The sequence below is a fragment of the Hemiscyllium ocellatum genome, chromosome 19 (genome assembly GCF_020745735.1).
Source record: "Hemiscyllium ocellatum isolate sHemOce1 chromosome 19, sHemOce1.pat.X.cur, whole genome shotgun sequence".
NCBI lineage: Eukaryota > Metazoa > Chordata > Chondrichthyes > Orectolobiformes > Hemiscylliidae > Hemiscyllium > Hemiscyllium ocellatum.
The window spans coordinates 79,037,368-79,057,868 of record NC_083419.1 but is presented as its reverse complement, the minus strand read 5'-3'; positions in this window follow the sequence as shown (position 1 = coordinate 79,057,868).

The window sequence follows — 20,501 nt, the reverse complement described above, 5'->3', positions numbered from 1 at the left end:
AGTTCCAAACCAGGCTCAAACGGATCATTTTAGCTCCTCACAAGGTATTCTATGCTTTTTTTAATTATCTCATTCTGCCCTTTTCTCTTTTGACAATAGACTGAGTGTCTGATTGCCTTCCTTCTCTCTGGGCCAGATGACCCACAATTTTGAGGACATCTATTTAATAAAATCACTTCCAAATGAAACAGAAATGTCCAGCTCCTCAACGCTATTGACATAGCTAATATCCGCATTCCTGGGACAATTCTTTTAAACATGTGCAGCGTTCACACATCTCTTGGAAAGTTCGGTGCTCAGGTCTATATGCGACACAATAAGTGCAGCCTATCCCCAAGTACTTCAGGGCCCCAATTCATAAGCAGTTGCTGACATCAGTATTGGCTCAGAAATGTTTGGCAGGTCAGGTCATATTGGGAGCACAGATGGAACCTCCATGTCCCAAACCAGAAACCGAGAAACCAAAGAGAATCTGTCCCGGCCCAGGGAGAAGCGGATAGCATTGAACCACATTGGGAATGGAACAGTATGGAGACACACTTGGTGCCCTGTACAACAGTGACAGAAATTAACTTGTTTCAGACTGGCAGATCAATTGGAATGTAAGGGACAGCCTTTGCACTGGCTCAGATTCACACATAATTGTGGGCTTTCAAGGTCGAAACACTGACAACGGGGAATGTGTCATTCTGCTGGAGTGGTTCCCCTCAAACTGCCACACACAGTGCACCACAATGTGCTATTTGATCTGTTCACATCAGTGAGTCACTGAGAACACCATTACCTCACTCTGACTTTGTGTCAAATCTGGTCAATAGAACCCTACCCCTGTGTAATTGGCAGCTAACATTGTTATCAATCTGGCCAGAAACACCTCACCCTGGTGGAGACATTGTCATGATGTGGCCTTTTGAAATTGCCCAGGTTCCTTCAGTTCCAACTGTGTCTGCAGGAACAGAGAAATTACAGCCCGTTACAGCAGTTGAAGGGGAAGTGGAGATTTGGAACAATCCATCATAATTCAGAATCATAGAATGCTCCAGCTGTTATTGTACTGAACGAAATAATACACACGTTGTATTTGTGAGGGTTCTCTGCAATGATAGTCGGGCTAATTTCACCACCTACCTTTCATTAAATATGCTCTAATTCCCGGTAATTCCCCATTTTATTTCCGAGTTAACCTGACGATGCTGAAAAAGGAGAATGCAAGTGTCAGTGTTGGACAGATTGTGGCACAAATCCTGTTTCCTCATTGACAATTGGTTCCTTTACCAGGCATCGCCAGTCCGTCCTTACCTTTCACCGTGATCAATGTAACCTGTCAGTTTCCCTTGTTGAACACACTGTCAGATAGAGCCAGGGACTTGGAGACAGATGACAGCACGGAAAGCAGCCACACGGCGTTTCGGGTTTGTCTCAGTGAAGCCCAATCAACGTTGTGCCTGAAGGATGCTTGAACCAGCTCAGATCGGAGGGTCTAACGCTCTCCTCACTGAGTTTATCCAGACACGCAAATGCAGCATGGTTCCTATCATCCATTTTATCCCCATCACAAACACGCTCTCCATCGATTAATCTTTTTTCCTTCAAACAAATTCTCCCAAACTGAGCAAGGTACAGCCTTCACTGAGAAACTCATGCTGACTCTCCTGGATTAGTCACTCACTGTTCAAATCACCATTGAGAGAATCTCTCAGAGTTTTGCCAGCTCTGGAAGTGTAACAGCAGCTGGTATCCCATCCTAAAACCTTTGGAAAACTTCAGACAGATGGATCTCATTGACTTCATCTCAGGGTTTTCCATTCAACATCGCTTCAAAGGTGTCAACGTGCGATGGCTGAGATCTGAACCCATACCAACTGCTTGGAAGGCAGCCATGCTACCCACTACACCCTCATCCTCCTGCCAGCTGAGAGATTCATAAACGCAGCAGTGGATTGAGAAAGAAAAATGTCCTTGTACTTGCCTAGCGCTTTCACCGCCAGCTGAATTGGTGCTCTTGAAAAGATTCCCCATTGGCAAACCCAAGTGTAAATCTGGTCGATTTGTTGAATCAGAGGTCAAAATAGGGAAATGTTTCAAATGCACACAGCTGGCACTGGGCAGTGCAGACCTCTTCTCAGGGGGTGATTCCGCTCTGATTTACGCCTGGGACAATGTGGGAGCAGAGGGTTTTCTAACAGCGGAAGGGGTCCCACATTTAAGACTCTGATGAGAAGGATATTCTTTCTTTCAGAGATTAGCAAATCTATGGAATTCTATCCGTCAGATGGTTGGGAAGGCCAGATATATTCAAGACTGAGAGAGACAAATATTTCGTTAATTCACAATCAAGGGCCACGGAGATTAGACTGAAAAGGGTGGTGGGTCGGGGTGGGTGGATTTAACAAATCAGCCGTGATCTCATTGAAACCTGTCGCTCACGTAATCGGTAAATTGCTTCCATCTGCTCTCATACCTTTGCTGTTATTTGGAAGATGCGAGACGCCATTGTAAAAGAAGAAACGCAGAAAGTTAGGAAGAGATGATTGCAGTCAAACTGTGTCAAAATTATTTATTGAAAGGAATATCATATTTGTCAATTTGCCAGATTTCTTTACTGACATGTCCAGCAGAGCTGATCAAGGGAGTTATTGATCTGAGTGTTCTGGGACATGAAACAAATAAAGATTAGTGACATTTTTTTCTGACAAAAGAAATGGCATTTCCTGATGCTCACAATGAACGAGATGGTGTCCAAGAAAAGACAGAGACTAAGTCGCCTGTAAACTAATCGATGACCAAGATATGACTCGCGTTGTTCTATGGGTCATCTGTGATTTATTGATTATTGTTCTCCAAACTTCCTTTACAATGGGACCGGGAGTGGGAGCGGGGAAATTAAACCCACACATGATTATTGCCATCTTTTATCACTCACAGACTATTTATTTCTTGCATGTTTTATCTCACATCGTGGTTACTGCGAGTGGACTTGTAAACTATATCTGCTGGTGAGCTCTCTCCTCACTGTTCCTCATTCGTATCCAAACACATTCTGCATCCTTATCTCCTGAATGAAGGTAATCTCTAACTATTGTATAAGTATCACCAAAACCTCAGCATTTCACACGCCTCTGTGTATCATCTTCAAATATTAACTGATACTTTACTGTGTTGCAATTGCGCATTATATGAAAAAAAAACAAAATAGAGACCTGGGTTTCCAACGCAGCTAAACCGCAGATGACTGCCCACAATACGATCACAGAAACACGCACCGAACCATCAGGTAACACAGAATAAGTTCAGCACTAGAGGACCTGTCAGGAACAGCACCAGAACCACAACAGACAGATTTCTCTGCGCTACTATGTTGGATGTATTTCTCAATGAGCAATCGAGAGTTCCATGTGTTCCCTCAGGAGTTACGTCACACACGGAAGTAACCAGTGTCCCAGACGGTCATGTGATCCAAGTTCCCAGCCCCGGAATCCGAGACACTCAGTGCCCTGTGGATAGCTACAAGGAACAGCCGTCCGTGGCGTTTATGGGTTAGTTGAACTTTATAAATGCAGCTCGCTAGTTGTCGGCCTGTTTCTCCTTGATAGTGTATCATGCAGTCGCTGCGTGGAATCTTGACACCCACGTTTGTACATGATGGGGATTGGGTGTTGTGTTCTGGGGAGTTTTGTCTGAGCGAGGCTGTCGTTTTATGTTCAAGGTTATGTGCTGTTGTAAACCCATGTGTTCAGGGGAGTCTGACTGTCAGTTCCCAGCAATTTATTTGAATAAAGGTGAGTGTGCTTTTCAAATTGCCTGGTGGCATATCCTCGTTGGGAATTTCGTGTGCCAGACATCTGGGAATGAAGTCGTGGGGATATCTATTCTTGGCAAAGACATTGCGTGGCAGTAATGAATTGTCAACGACCAGCTGTCCCGAGTAGCAATCCGTCCAGACGGCAAGGTTCGACCAGAACAGCACAATTGTAATAGGACAGGGCAAACAGAAGGCAGCCAGAGAATTTCAAGAAGCAGGGCACTCATCCGCGGATTCCATCAATAAACAGATTCATCAGGACCCAGTCTGCAACCCCAAAAACCGGAAGCATCGGGAATGAAACCAAATCAATTCCCACTGCCACAGGACAGCAGCGTTTCACAACAGGCTCTGCAGCCCTGAGCATGTTACCCTGAAATGGGAGGAAAATGCTGCAAACCATCTTCCCAGCTCCGCCAAACATTCCAACAACAACTCCAGGAGGCACAGGGGATACACATCTTTATGCTCCAAAACGCTCCGGTTTTCTGCAGCAGAGTATTGTACCCTGAAGCCCCGGGAGCAAGGTGAGGATGCCAATCCGTACACGGCCAGGAATGGCAGTGAGAGCGAGGGCAACAGCTGCCATTGTGGTATGGACAGCCACAAACACTCCCATTGCGAAGTACTTTGTCCATATGAGGGTCTGTACAGCAGTATAATCCAGGACCCAAACAGCCTGCGCTGGGGATTTATATTCCAGACAATTTACGGTTGGTCACTGTTTTCCCTGAAAGTGAGTGGGGATTGATATTTCATTGCTGATGTGAAACCACATCCTACACTGAATCTGCTCGCCGGTTTTTGTTGCTGTGGTGAAACGGTGGACAATCCCGATGTGAAACGTTGTTCGAGTTCTCTGGTTTCCTTCATTCCTGTCCTGGTCAGGGAGGCTGGTGATTGGTCCCCTCCACCAGCGCATTGGTGACCTAATTTAATCAAGAATGTCATTGGTCACCTTCACTTCCCATGGTTCATTGTTGTTCTGCTTTGTTGGATGTTACTTGAGCACTTTCTGTGACTTTACAATGTATTAAAGCTGCAGGATGTTTGGAAGCACGGTTTGGAATTGTCTCGCTGCCATTTGTGGGAGCAGTACATGACATAGACGACTCGCACTCCCTCAAAGTCAACATGGGGCCAGTGTGCCTGGCAATGATTCCGCCTTTTCTGTTTGCTTCTGTTCCACGCTAAGAGCTGTCAGCTTTTGGATTCGCTGGAGTGCTGAGGGGTAACACAATTTGTGTGGTATTTTTCTTCAGGCCAAACTTCACCCTCCAGGAAATATAGTAACAAACAGCAGGCGTTTTTTTTTAGTAAATGGTCTATTCAAGCTGGTGTCAGCTTCTGGAGCGTCTCAGAGTTGCCAAGCTCGGAAACAGATCCTGCTATCTAACCTGCCACTGCTAAACAGATAACCCGAAATTAATCCAACCATATTTCCCAAAATTTGTCCCTTATCTCTCCGAACCCATTCAGATGCCTTTGAAATGTTGTGAGCGCGCCAGTCTCTGCCACTAAATATGGCAATTCATTCTGTACACACGGAAATGTCTGTGTGTAAAACAAGTGTCCCTCACATCCCCTTTAAATGTTCCTGTTCTCACATTAAACCAATGCTATCTCGCTTTGAACTCATGTGCCTTGTGAAAAATTACTCCCTGACTCTTTTCTCTGTCCGTCTGCCTCATGTCTTTATAAAATTCTGTAAGGTCATCCCTCAGCCCTGAAGCTCCAGGGAAAACTGTCGAAGCGTATTCAGCTTCATGCTATTGCCCAAACAGTAAAAACCCTTTCAAGTACTTTCTAAATTGCACCAAGTTCATTACTGAATGCGCGATCTGTTAGTGCCTGAAATGAAGAGACGCTGAAACACTAGTAATGGCGATTTTAGCACTCCATTGGTGGAGGGAAAACCGTCGAAGCGTATTCAGCTTCATGCTATTGCCCAAACAGTAAAAACCCTTTCAAGTACTTTCTAAATTGCACCAAGTTCATTACTGAATGCGCGATCTGTTAGTGCCTGAAATGAAGAGACGCTGAAGCACTAGTAATGGCAATTTTGGCCCTCCATTGGTGGAGGGCAGCGTGGCTGAGCGCACTAAGGCGCTGGATTTAAGTTCCAGTTTCTGTTGAGTCGAGAGTTCGAATCCTGCTGCTACCAAAGTCGTCACATAGCAAAAACCACAGCAGGCGCTGGGCGTTTTAATTGTTGTGCTTGCAGCCGGGCAGGCCTCTAATCCAGGCTGACTCTGAAAACAATGTAAGCCCTTGCTGTCGGAGCCTCCTCAAACCACTCTGCTTTCGGACATATGTATGGCCCATTTTATTGTCAGTTTCTGTGTCTCAAATAGCCAGCGCATTTGTCTGAAACTTCGGTGCCCTTAGCACTGAGCCTCAGTGATTTCAGTTCAAGCATTGAGACCAACCATGTCCCGACACTGCCACCGGAGAACTCACCCGAGTCTGCAGCTGGATGCGGCCCCAAACTCTCCAAGGCCCCGCTGCCAACAGAAAGCGGCTACTGCAGCTTCAATCAGCGGCTTCCTGCACAGCCCTGGGACACAGCACATGGAAAATCCTTCCCCAGGAACGGCTCTTCCCGTGTGCAAGCGACACCTTTAAATTGGAAATGGCTTCAGAAGATTGTTCCTGTTCTTGGACCGTTTCATAAACAAAACTCCTGTCTGGCAAATAAGAAGTGGGAAAGGTTGTTGGCAGGAAGAATAGAGAAAGTGTTGACTGTGAGGACTCTGTCTCGTCAGCAGGTGGGATTCCTTACACTCCAAACAAAAATGATGGGGTTTCCTGAGGTAATTTCCCATTTGATTTAGCATCTGCCAGAGTGACTGGGAATCACTCCGGCCACCTAAAGATGAGGATAAATATATGAAAATATTTTTCTTGAGTCTTAAATCCAGAGACAAGTGCTAACTAGATAATAATGTTCCGAAGGAATAATAGCTGAGAAATGGAAAGTGGGAATGATGCCATTTGTGATTGGGAGGAATGAACTGGATCCTTACAAATTGCAATGCCCGGTGAAATATGCTCAGTATGAAATGAACACTAACCAATCGTGAGCCAGGCCCAGCTACTTTAGTCGGTAGAGCATGAGATACTTCATCTCAGGCCTTAGGTTCAAGCCTCACGATGGGCCCTTTCACTCCTTGAAAGAAATCCAACTGTCTGCTCCACTTGCAGGATTGTAACCCAGAGCAGGGGTTGGTTTTGACACGTCGATCCGACTGTGGTTGATCTCACATCGGTTTCTGAGTGAAAGCTGTCTCCACTTTCCTGGAAATGCCAGAGACAAGTTTCTCAGTGCAGCCGAATATACGATGAATGGTGTCCCTTTCAAAACGTCAGCTTCCACTCCAAACGTGCACCAAACAAGGTGCTCAGAGACACAAAACGCCAATGGCTCCTTGTTGGGGGGGGGTCTGAAAGTGACCGCTCAATGTCAAATGGTCCTGAACCAAGATGAAGTGATTCAGACCGTTCTGACGGAAACCGAAGGGAACTCTCCCTGAACGTTCCACAATTCCCACAGAAAATGATCTTGTGTGCTCATGGGGGTTCACCTAATGAACAGTTTATTGTCAGTAACAAGGGTGGGGCAGGATTGTGAGGTTTCAGAGTGGGGCAGAAGTTATCTGGGTGAGCGGGTAAGTCAAACATCCCCAGAGCATGGGAGAGCTGATTGGTCCAGGATCACCCCCATCTTCTGTTTCAGAACCAACAAATGAAATTGCTGGAAAATCTCAGCAGGTCTGCTCGCATTTTGGAAAGGAAAAGTGTTAAGACTTTGGGACTAGTAACATTTCTTTTTACATGTCCATCTCCCTCTGGATCTGTACTCTCTTCCTTTTTATTGACTATCTTCTGACTTCCAACTTTATACTCAGCTTCTCTTTTATTTTCCTCTCCAACCATTTTCCCAGTTTTTAAATGTGTATCAGATCTGTCCCATCTCTCACTTTGCCCATTTATGACCGGAGAACTTGGAAATGAACAATTAACTCTGTATCTCATTTCTTAGACACCAGGTGACCAGAGACCGGAAGGTATCAGATGACGGTTAGAGCTTTCAGCCCATAGACTGCTCTGCCATTCGATCTTGGTTAATATCGTTCTCAATCCCATTCTCCAGTCTTCTACCTGTAACAATTATTCCCCCTGAATTTAGGACCAAGTCTTTTTTTTTCCCAGAGTGGGTCTGCATCCGCCCCAAACCCCTCTCCATCTGCTGGCGGCTGTTACACCGTGTCTCTGGGTGATCGAGGTGAGTGTCAGTCCCACACGGCAAACCCAATCTGTTCTGAGCAACACAATCCCCGCTGGGGGACAGCTCGATCAGGTCTCTGGCCCCACTGTGTCTGTGTGGGGGAGCAGTTATCACCTTCACCTCCCATGGGAAGGATCGGTGCTTCAAATATCCGGGCAGTAAGAACGCTCGGCTTGTGTGTGAACATAGGTGGGGGTAATTGCTTTCTGACCTGGTCAGTAAACCTTACTCTGTATGTCCCTGCCCATTCCTGCCGTTGTCGTGAAAGGGAATGCAAGTCCAATTAATTGCCATGTGCGATTTTATTCGATACACATTCTTCCTCGTTCAGAATATACGTGGATGTTTCCAGCACAGATAATCACTATGATGATGAATGCTGTCGGCGGGCCCTGATAATTTCTGGAGAGAAGAAGCATCAGTCTGTGCAGAAAGTGACCTCGTTCAGAGCTGAGCAGAAACATTGTTGTTCCCGCTTTAAGGGCGACAGTTTTCCAAAGTTAAAAATCACATAACACCAGGTTATAGTCCAACAGGTTTAATTGGAAGCACACGAGCTTTCGGAGCGACGGTCCTTCATCAGGTGATAGCGGAGGGCTTGATCGTAACACAGAATTTAGAGCAAAAATTTACAGTGTGATGTAACTGAAATTATACATTGAAAAGTTGATTGTCTGTTCAGCCTTTCATCTGTTAGAATACAGTGGTAGTTTCACTTCTTTCATGTGTAAATTGCAAAACTCTTCTTTAAAGTTACATTCCCGGGTCAGCTGTTAACAATGGTGATAGCTAGACAATATGTTGAAGGTGTTGGCCCCCTGTGTTCTCTGTCTAGCCATGATGTTTGATTGACAGTATTTTAGAGGCCTGAGCAGTTGCAAGCGCAACAAGGAAAACTCATACTATCTGTGATGTTGAGCTGCCAGCAGTGAAACAACCACAATTTTGGTTGCGATGGGATTCGGACCCACGACTCGATTGAGACTGGAACTTAAATCCAGCGACTTAGACCACTCGGCCACACTACCCAACAGCTGTGGCTTGTCAAAATTGTCATTACTAGTGTTTCAGCATCGCTTCAATTCAGGCACTAACAGATCGCGTTTTCAGTAATGAACGCGGTGCAATTTAGAAAGTACTTGAAAGGGCTTTTAAAAGTTCAGCCAGTTACATTTTGTCAGCTGCTATTTTCTGAGGTTCTTTTGAGCTGCAGGGATTGGATCAGTGTGGATTCAAAGGGAATGTTGCTTTTGGGTCCATTACAGCTCAATGTCAGACAGGTGTATGGCTGGTCCTGTTTTGTCAGGTCCTGAGGATCTGAATGGTTTGGATCTGTGTGGTTTCAAATTTACAACTTGCATTTAGGTCTATTGGCCATTTTAAACTCCAGCTCAGCTCCACATCTCTCATTGCCTGTCAAACTGGCGAGTGTTCTACCTAAAGCTGCCTTTGCAAGAGAAGCTGTTGTGTGGGGCCAAGAGCGGAAGTGAAGCACAGGCAGCTGGTATGATCCTGAGACATCTGTTCCTCTCGGGGTATGTTTCTGTGTGTCTCCCTCTGTGGGTGAAAATGAGGTTCAGTTCCTCAAGGTGGTTCCAACACAGTGTGATCATGTCAGACCTCAGTCCCATTGTCGTGTCATTTAAATTCACAGTGAGAATCGCATTCACATTTGCTCTGGAAACAGCAGTACACATAACACGGCGGCACGGTGGCACAGTTGGGCGGCACGGTGGCACAGTGGTTAGTACTGCTGCCTCACAGCACCAGGGACCTGGGTTCAATTCCCGCCTCAGGCGACTGACTGTGTGGAGTTTGCACGTTCTCCCCGTGTCTGCGTGGGTTTCCTCCGGGTGCTCCGGTTTCCTCCCACAGTCACAAAGATGTGCGGGTCAGGTGAATTGGCCATGCTAAATTGCCCGTAGTGTTAAGTAAGGGGTAAATGTAGGGGTATGGGTGGGTGGCGCTTCGGCGGGTCGGTGTGGACTTGTTGGGCCGAAGGGCCTGTTTCCACACTGTAAAAGCAAGCTTAAAAAAAAACATTTTGAGCCAAAACTAGAAACTGGGACTAGAATACATGGATGCCTGATTAGCTGCAATACACGATGGGCCGAACGGTCTCTTCCCACTCTGTGAAAGCTCGAAGGCAAGGAGGACCTCATCTGCAGCAAGACTGATCAGAAGTGAAAAGGCAAAAGTGTTTTCTATCTGAATAAATGTAAGGGCACCTTCTGCCTTCGCTTGTAGTCTAGTAGTCAGCATTTGGCGGTCTCGCCGCCATGACACGGGTTCTATTCCCGGTCAAGGAATGCGTGCTTTGTTCTGCACACACATCGTGTAAGAATATTCCTGCCCACTTTTCCAAAGCTGGCAGAACATCGATTTTGTGCCAACAGTTTTAAAGTTTAACAGCAAACCAAGAGATGCAGATGTTGGATATCTGATCCAAAGAGTTGCCGTGGATACTGAATAGTCCTGGCACCATCTGTGGGGAGAAACAGAGACAATGATTCACAACGACAGAATCAGATTAGTTCTCCATTTCTAGACCACAATGCCAGGATAATGGTCAGTTTTATCGGTCGGATGAGGATAGTTATCAAAACCTAATTGTTTTTGCCAGTTAGCAGCCATGTCGACCCGAGAATTGGTTCTTTCAGTGTCAACCACAAGATGGGTGTCTAGTTTTCTGTCTTTATCTCTGTGTATCTACCTCACCCTTTTTCATATTCTCTGACCCTTTATTTGCCAATATCCCTCATTTCCCATTCCTACTCTATGAAAAGCCTGACGTTCAGGGATAGTTTGAGAATGGAGCTGCTGAGAGGTTTTCTGGAATCTGGCAGGAGACTGTACAACTTGGCTCACATTCTACGGACAATACGTCTGACACTTGGATGAGATACAAGGAGCCATTTCTTCCTCAAAATATTGTAACCCTTTCGAAGTTAAAGTAGTATTCCTTATCCAATCGAAAAGAAACTACACCATGGAAGCATTAACGTTGCTGTAAAATGAATGAATGGCGACAGCAGAGAATGAGGGTGATCCACTCGTGGTTTCTGTGCCATAACCACAACATCCCACGGCCTTTCTGCAGTGTCTCCTGCCTCATCTCGTTTTTCCCACCAAACTTGGAATGAAGGAGGGAGAATAAAAGTGGAGGAGAAGAAGGAATGCTTTTGGAACAGCGGCGAGAAACTCCAGGTTGGTGCATTGGTTAGGAAGAACAACATGCACTGCTGGAACTAAACCAGGAAAAAGGAGCGGGTTTGTCAAACCAAAACAGGCTGGAACTCAAACAGGATGCTGAGTCGCTTCATCAGCAACACGACACTTAATAAAACGGGAACCTACGAGCCTTCAATACAACAAGCGGGCGGAGCTGTGATTGGACCCTATGGTCAGCTGCTTACTAAGCGACGTCCATATGTGCAGTTCCTTAACCACTTCTCGGCCTTTTAGCTCAGATCAAGTGTCTGTTCTTATCAGGACAGGTGTCGAGTTGCGAGTCATCAGAGCTGGTGGAGAGATCATTGCTGGATTGTGATTGGGCGTTGGAGGATCGTTTGGTTGTGCTGACCTGCTATTGGTGGATCTTCATGCTGGCTTCGGCCTAACGCCAATTCAGGGACCAGCCAACCTTGGAGCCATGGCCTCAGCAGCCGTTCGCAGCCCTGGCCAGGGCATTCGCAACACAGTCAGGGTGACTGTGAAGAAGGTGGAGGAGCACACACCGGTCGATCGCACAGTGTTTGTGAAGAAAGTCTTGTGGATTTGTAGCAGTGGATGTATACTACCTGCAAAAGAATAAAACTCCCGGAAGTGATCGCTTACAGGTCGAGCTCTATTCCGCTCTGTGGGACTTGATTGGCCAGGACCTGCTGGAGGTGTATGTCAGCATGCTTCAGGCGGTACCATGAGCGAATCCATGAGGAAAGGCATCATCACCCTCATCTACAAGTGGAAGTGGAAGGGGGAGAGGGAGGAACTCAAAAATTGGAGACCGATCACACTGTTGAATGCGGAATACAAAATCCTGTCAAAGGTAATCGCCAACCGGGTCAGGTCTGCTCTGGGGTCAGTGATTCACCCTGAACAAACCTGTGCTGTGCCGGGCAGGAAGATCGCTGAAAGTCTCGCACTCCTCAGGGATACGATCGCCTACGTGCAGGATAGAGAGTTGAACGCCTGCCTGATCGCCTTGACCAGGAGAAAGCCTTTGACAGGATATCACACAGGTATATGAGAGATGTTCTCTCCAAAATGGGCTTTGGGGAGGGAATCTGCATTTGGATCAGACTGCTCTACACCAACATCGTCAGTGCAGTCTCAATCAATGGGTGGGAATCAGATAGCTTCCCAGTCAGATCTGGAGTCAGGCAGGGCTGCCCTCTCTCTCCTGCCTTGTTTGTGTGCTGCATCGAGCCATTTTCCGAGTCTATCAGGAAGGATGCGAGCCTGAGAGGGGTGACTATTCCGGGCAGCGGGGGCCTGCAGATTAAGGCCTCCCTGGACATGGATGACGTCGCCATTATCTGCTCGGATCCGCTGACCGTGCGCAGACTCATGTGCATTTGTGACCAGTTCAAACGGGCCTCGAGGGCCAAGGTAAACCGAGGCAAGAGCGAGGCCATGCTCTTCAGGAACTGGGTCGACCAATCCTCGATCCCCTTCACCATCAGGACCGACCACCTGAAGGTGCTGGGTATTTGGTTCGGGGTGGGGGGGGGGGTGCTGGGGCGTGCGCCAAGTCTTGGGAGGAGCTTATCAGTAAAGTGAGGCAGAAACTGGGCAGATGGAGGCTACGGTCGCTCTCCATCACGGGAAAAAATCCTGGTCATCAGGTGTGAGGCACTATCATTGCTGTTGTACGTGGCACAGGTCTGGCCTATTCCCAGAACCTGCGCCGCTGCAGCCACCCGGGCCATCTTCCAGTTCATATGGAGTTCAAAGATGGACCGGGTCCGAAGGGACTCACTATACAAAGATCTGGGCAACGGGGAAAAAATACACCCAATGCCACCCTCACCCTGATGGCCACCTTTGTGTGTGGTTGCATCAAGCTGTGCGTGGATCACCGGTATGCAAACACCAAGTGTCACTACATACTGAGGTTCTACCTGTCCGCGGTGTTGCAAAGGATGGGCCTGGACTCGCTGCCGCGGAACGCTCAGAGTAGCTGGACCGTTCCGTACCACCTGTCCTTCGTGGAGAAATTTTTGAAGAAAAACACCTTTGACCACAAGTCCATCAGGAAGTGGTCAACACATAGCATCCTTGAGACCCTTCGCGAAAAGGAGGGGGCGGATCCTGTCGAGTGGTTCCCTGAGCAGACTGTTAAAGCAATTTGGCAGAATGCCTCATCGCCAGAACTTTCCAACAAGCACCAAGACATGGCTTGGCTGGTGGTGAGTAGGGCTCTACCTGTGAGATCATTTATGCAACCCGAACTCTCAGCCGCACCGCACGCTGCCCTCGAAGCGGCTGTGGGGGGAACGAGACTGTTTCACACCTCCTTCTGGAATGTGCCTATACAGAAGAAGTCTGGAGAGGAATGCAGAGGTATTTGTCGAGTTTCGTCCCGAGCAGCGCCGTGACACGGGACTCCGTGCTCTACGGCCTGGTCCCTGGGACGCACACTGAGACGAATATCAACTGCGCCTGGAGGATCATCAACTCGGTGAAGGACGCTCTCTGGGTGGTCCGAAACCTGTTGATATTTCGGCTAAAGGAGTTGACCCCGACTGAGTGTTGCAGACTGGTACATTCCAAGGTCCAGGGCTACGTGTTGAGGGACGCGCTGAAGCTTGGGGCAGCTTCCGCCAAGGCACGGTGGGGAAAGACCACCGTTTAACATCTGCCTGTCTAAAGAAGATCAGGGGGCCCATGCAGTCATTTGGGCTCTGCTGATGCCTCAGCTCAATATATGGGCGTATGAGCGAGAAATGCACTGACCTGTATGAAATAATGATAATTCTGAGCTGTGTATGTAAATGTGGAAATATGCATGGCATTACCTAATGTACAGTATATCAAATTATTTTATGAATATTTTACGAATAAAGTATATTTGTGAAATAAAAAAAACTTGTACTGCCTGCAGGATTTTCCTGGGGCAGGCTACTTCGACGTGCCTTCAGGAGTGTGAAGCATTGTGAGCAGCTCCTGAAGGTCTTCAAGGAGAAGGAAGGGGAACCTCTGTTCTCCATCTTGTCGGTGGTCCCGTTGTGTGTGCTTCCTGCACAGAGAAGTCGGGTTGTTACAATCCAAATGTACAACCCCAGCGGCAGATGTTCTCAACTTCTTGAAGAGGTATGTCCAGGTCGAAGGAGAAAGCACCGATGTGGTCTATCCTTTCGGGATCTGGACCAGTAAAAGGCAGGTCAATGTAACCCTGAGGGTCGATGGCAGCGGGAACATCCTCCATCCACCCTTCAGCTTCACCATCGGAGGAAGCAGAGGTTACCTGACGTACGCAGGGCAGCCGAAGGTGTGCCAAACCTGCGGGAGGTCAGGCCACATGGCGGCCGACTGTAAGGTGACCATATGCCGAAACTGCAAGCAGGAAGGCCACCCGACCAAGGATTGTAAGGAGGCCAAGAACTGTAACCTGTGCGGAGAGGCGGGCCACATGTACAAGGCCTGCCCAAGACGAGGAGCCGCAGGGTGGCCGGAGGTGGCCGGAGGTGGCAACACGAATACGAGCCGTGGACCAACAAAGACCAGCAAGGCACCAGAAAATAGCACCGAAACGGTGCCTGGAGGCACCCAGAAGGAAGAGCAGGCGGTAGCGGAGCAGACGGCAGACAGCGGGGTGGTGCAGCAGCCGATCCAAGCTCCGTCACGGCAGACGGAGGAAATGGAAAGGGAGGAATCAAAGGAGGCAGAGGACTGGATCACAGTCAAAAACAGGAAAAGGAAACCTCTCGGGGTCCCCAAAGCCACCCAGCGAAGGGGGAAGCGACACCTACAAGTCGAAGATGCAGGCAGCTCTTCCGATGGTGAGGACGGGCGCAAGAAGGGTCGTCATCAGAGGAAGAGACAGAGCGCCGTGGGGAAAAAGGAGGGCAGCACCGCCCAGGAAGGAAAGTACGATCCCTCTGAGGGGACGGGTAAAAGCCTCCCCCTACCTGGTGAGAACCAGGCGGTACCCACCAGCCCACAGCTCCAAGTATCTGGGAGCAGCGGTCCTGTGACAGCCCTGCTGTCAGACGGAGAACTGGTCAGTGCGGACCATGGGCCCGACACGAAGACACCAGAGTGGGCTAATGGCCCCAGCGTGGAGCCGGACAGCTCCCTCAGCCCTGCGAAGGTCCAACAGTTTGCCGCCACCACGGGGATGCACGCAGATACCCCAGAGGGGCAAGACCAGCAGCAAATGGACACCGGTAAACCTGTAAACTGTTAAAATGGGGTTCAAAATTGCTAGCATCAACGTGCGTAGCATCAAATTGGCTACACAATGCATCTCAATGCTGGCCTTCCTGGCCAGGGTCAAAGACGACGTCCTGTTTCTGCAGGAGTGTGGGATACCGCACCTCAGCAGTTACAGGATGTGGTCGAGCTTGTGGGCCCGTGGGCCATCAGTGTGGTCGGGGGCAGCGATAACCGCTCCTCAGGCCTAGGGATCCTGTTGCGGGGAGGCAACTTCACCATCTCCGAGGTTAAGGAGGTGGTGGGCGGGCGCCTCCTCTTCGCGGATGTTAAATTCAGAATCGCTCCCGGAAGACTAATCAACGTGTACGCCCCAGCGGATAAGAGTGAAGGGTTGGCCGCCCAGCAACAGCTTCCCCTGTTGCTGGCTACGTCCAGGCCGGTCATTCTGGCCGGAGACTTCAACTGCATCATTGATGCAGATGGACGATCCGGCGGGGGGGGGGGGGGGGACAGTAAACTGGACACTCCGTCCAGAGCTCTGATGGAAACGGTCAAAGATGCCAAGCTGCATGACGTCTTCAGCACCCTTGCAGATGGAGCGCAGCATAGATACACCTGGTCACGGGCAGACGGGTCTATCCGCTCACGGATAGGTTACCTGTTTGTGTCCCGAACGTTCTCGGTCAGAACCACCGACGTCAAGCCGGTGTTCTTCTCTGACCACTGCCTCCTACTGGCCGACTGTCACCTACAGGACGAGCAGCGGGCGGGCAAGGGAACGTGGAAGCTGAACACTAAGCTGTTGATCCCGGGAAACATCGAGGAGCTCAAGATGGATTACGCAGGTTGGAGAACCGCGAGGCCCCTCTTTGAGTCTCTAGCAGACTGGTGGGAAACAGTAAAAGGGAACATCAAGAGGTTCTTCATCCTCAAAGGTGTTCAGGAGGCGAGAGAGAGAGGCGCGGAAAACTGTCCCAACTCCAGAAAAGTATGCAGAATCTGCTCCTGCTGCAGATGTTGGGGGTCGATGTCACGGAGGACCTCAAGGAGGTGAAGGGCCAGCAAGCCTCGCTCTTTGCCTCGGAGGCCTCCAAGATAATCTTCCGGTTTAGCGTCCGCTCGGTGGAGCAGGACGAAACTTGCTCACGTTTCTTCTTCCAGAAGGTGCACAAAGAGAGCTCTGTGCTCAGCAGCCTGAAGGAAGAAGATGGCTCGGTAACATCATCTCAGGCTGACATCATGAGGATCAGCAAATCCTTCTATGCCAGCCTATATGACGCGAAGCCCACCGACAGCGCGGCCTTCCCAGTCATCCTGTCCTCTATCACGGAGGTCCTAGAGGACCGAACATGAGAGAGGCTGGACCAGCTGTTATCTCTGGATGAGCTGACAAGGGCCCTCGAGTCCTTCGAAAAGAATAAAACTCCCGGAAGCGACGGCTTACCGGTCGAGATCTATTCCGCTCTTTGGAACGTGATTGGCCAGGACCTGCTGGAGGTGTATGTCAGTATGCTTCGGGCAGGTACCATGAGTGAATCCATGAGGAATGGCATCATCACCCTCATCTACAAGCAGAAGGGGGAGAGGGACGAAATTAGAAATTGGAGACCGATCTCACTGTTAAACACAGACTACAAAATCTTGTCAAAGGTCATCGCCAAACGGGTCAGGTCTGCTCTGGGAGCGGTGATCCACCCCGACCAAACCTGTGCTGTGCCGGGCAGGAAGATCTCTGAGAGTCTTGCACTCCTCAGGGACACGATCGCCTACGTGCAGGACAGGGAGGTGGACACCTACCTCATCAGCCTGGACCAGGAGAAAGCCTTTGACAGTATATTGCATACATATATGAGGGATGTCCTCTCCAAAATGGGCTTTGGGGAGGGAATCTGCAATTGGATCCGACTGCTCTACACCAACATTGTCAGTGCAGTCTCAATCAATGGGTGGGAATAAGATAGCTTCCCTGTAAGATCTGGAGTCAGGCAGGGCTGCCCACTCTCTCCTGCCTTGTTTGTGTGCTGAATAGAGTCATTTGCCAAATCCATCAGGAAGGATGCGAACCTGAGAGGGGTGACTATTCCGGGCAGCGGGGGCTTACAGGTTAAGGCCTCCCTGTACATGGATGACGTCGCCGTTTTCTGCTCGGATCCGCTGTCCGTGCACAGACTCATGTGCATCTGCGACCAGTTCGAACGGGCCTCGGGGGCCAAGGTAAACCGAGGCAAGAGCGAGGCCATGCTCTTCAGGAACTTGGCCGACCAATCCTCTATCCCCTTCACCGCCAGGACTGACCACCTGAAGGTGCTGGGTATTTGGTTCGGGGTTGCTGGGAGACCTGGGAGGAGCAGATGAGGAAGATGAGACAGAAACTAGGCAGATGGGAGCAACGGTCGCTCTCCATCGCGGGAAAAAACCTGGTCATCAGATTTGAGGTACTCTCAGTATTGTTATATGTGGCACAAATCTGGCCTATCCCCAGAACCTGCGCTGCCGCAGTCACCCGGGCCGTCTTCCACTTCATGTGAAGATCAAAGATGGACCGGGTCTGAAGAGACGCCATGTACAAAGATCTGGGCAACGGGGGAAAAAACACTCCCAATGCCACCCTCACCCTGATGGCCACCTTTGTGTGTGGCTGCATCAAGCTGTGTGTGGATCCCCAGTACGCAAACACCAAGTGTCAGTACGTACTGAGGTTCTACCTGTCCCCGGTGTTGCGAAGGATGGGCCTGGCCTCGCTGCCGCGGAACGCTACAAGTAGTTGGACCGTTCCATACCATCTGCCCTTCGTGGAGAAATTTCTGAATAAAAACACATTTGACCACAAGTCCATCAGGAAGTGGTCAGCACGTAGAGTCCTTGAGACGCTTCGGGAAAAGGAGAGGGTGGATTCTGTTGAGTGTTTCCCTGAGCAGACTGTTAAAGCAATTTGGCAGAATGCCTCATCGCCAGAACTTTCCAACAAGCACCAAGACATGGCTTGGCTGGTGGTGAGACGGGCTCTACCTGTGAGATCATTTATGCACACCCGGACTCTCAGCCGCACCGCACACTGCCCTCGAAGCGGCTGCGTGGGGGACGAGACTGTCCCACACCTCCTTCTGGAATGTGCCTATGCAGAGGAAATCTGGAGAGGAATGCAGTGGTATTTGTCGAGGATCGTCCCGAGCAGCGCCGTGACGCGGGACTCCGTGCTCAACGGCCTGTTCCCTGGGTCGCACACTGAGACGAATATCAACTTGGCCTGGAGGATCATCAACTCAGTAAAGGACGCTCTCTGGGTGGTCCGAAACCTGTTGATCTTTCAGCTGAAGGAGTTGACCCCGACTGAGTGTTGCAGACTGGCACATTCCAAGGTCCAGGACTACGTGTTGAGGGACGCACTGAAGCTTGGGGCAGCTGCCGCCAAGGCGCGGTGGGGAAAGACCACCGTTTAACATCTGCCTGTCTAAAGAAGATCAGGGGGCCCATGCAGTCATTTGGGCTCTGCTGACGCTTCAGCTCAATATATGGGCGTATGAGCGAGAAATGATAATTCTGAGCTGTGTATGTTAATGTGAACATATGTATGGCATTACCTAATGTACAGTGTATCAAATTATTTTATGAATATTTTACGAATAAAGTATATTTTTGAAAGATAAAAAAAATGTGCCGTTCCTTAACCACATGACCATAGTAATTCGAAAATACATTTCTGCATCAATATTACTCAGTGGGATATGTAATCAAACCCCACTTTTGCAAAACCAGGCATTTCACGATTGGACATTCTTCAATGCAAAGGCACATAAAACGGCAATCTGCTCTTGCATTGGATTCAAACAGATATTTGTATCTGTTTAAGCTGACAGGACAAAGGGGACATTTTTCATTCTCTTGACGCGTATTGACACCTTTAATACACACAGAGGGAATCTCACACAAAGCGGAACAGTATCATTGCCATGAATTGACCAGGAATGGTGTGTGAGCCAATGGAAACAGTTTGCAGTAAAGACTGACCCATTAGCAGTGACACTGAGCCTTACACCCCCAGATCCAGACTCACTTCCTGCCTCATGCCTCCCAGTCATCATTGTCAGTCACCTCAATTTCACTACCCTGCTCCACTTCTCAACTTACTCCCGATCTCCTGCAGGTGTCCAATTGGGACCTATCACTGTTAGAAACGCATTCCTGGGATAAAGATATCACTCAATGGAATAGGACGCGCTGCCCATCCCAAAATCCCCCAGAGATGGAGGAGAAGTGCTGCTTTTGTGAACCATTGATCTCCTTCACACGGAGTTACAGCCACAATGCTGCAAGCGCGGGATTCCCTGGATTTACACCCAGCCACACTGAAGGAACACCAACATATTTCCAACTCAGGAAGGTGAGATGACTGAAGAGAGATTTGAAGGGGTCACTATCGTATCTGTCCGCTGTCACTGTCCTTCTACATGGTTCAAGCAATCACTGGGCTGGTTCTGGAGGGATCCCGGGATGTCTTCTTTGCGGAACGAGGAATGCATTTTCATTCAGACAATTCACATGAAGAGAATTAAACCTTCATTCCCTGAATGGGAACTGTATCTATGTGTGGACAATACAAACTTTGACTCCTCAGCACGCGCCCCCGGTAAATGCTGACAGTACCCAAAGCGACCTGAATTGTACACCCCATGTGCCTGTCCATCCCTTCATAACCACCTTCGGCAACAAAGGTTCTCTCTTCAATTTTGTAAACGCTTCATATTATCGCCTTGGGTTTCAAAGTAAAGAAAGTGGAGCTGTGGTAATCTGATGTTGGTCAGTTGGTGTAATACAGGAATGTACAGGACAGGTTAACGTGGGCAGAGACACGTTTTGAGGCGGAGATTGCAGTGAAGGGGTTCCACCAAAAAAAGGTGCTGTTCATCTCGTCTGATTTTTTTTTACTGATTGATCACCTTGTGAATACTGTTTTCCCCGGTGTCCATGTTTCAATTTCATATCGACTACCTGTCATACCTCCGGCTGCCCTTGGGCCAGTGACATAATGGA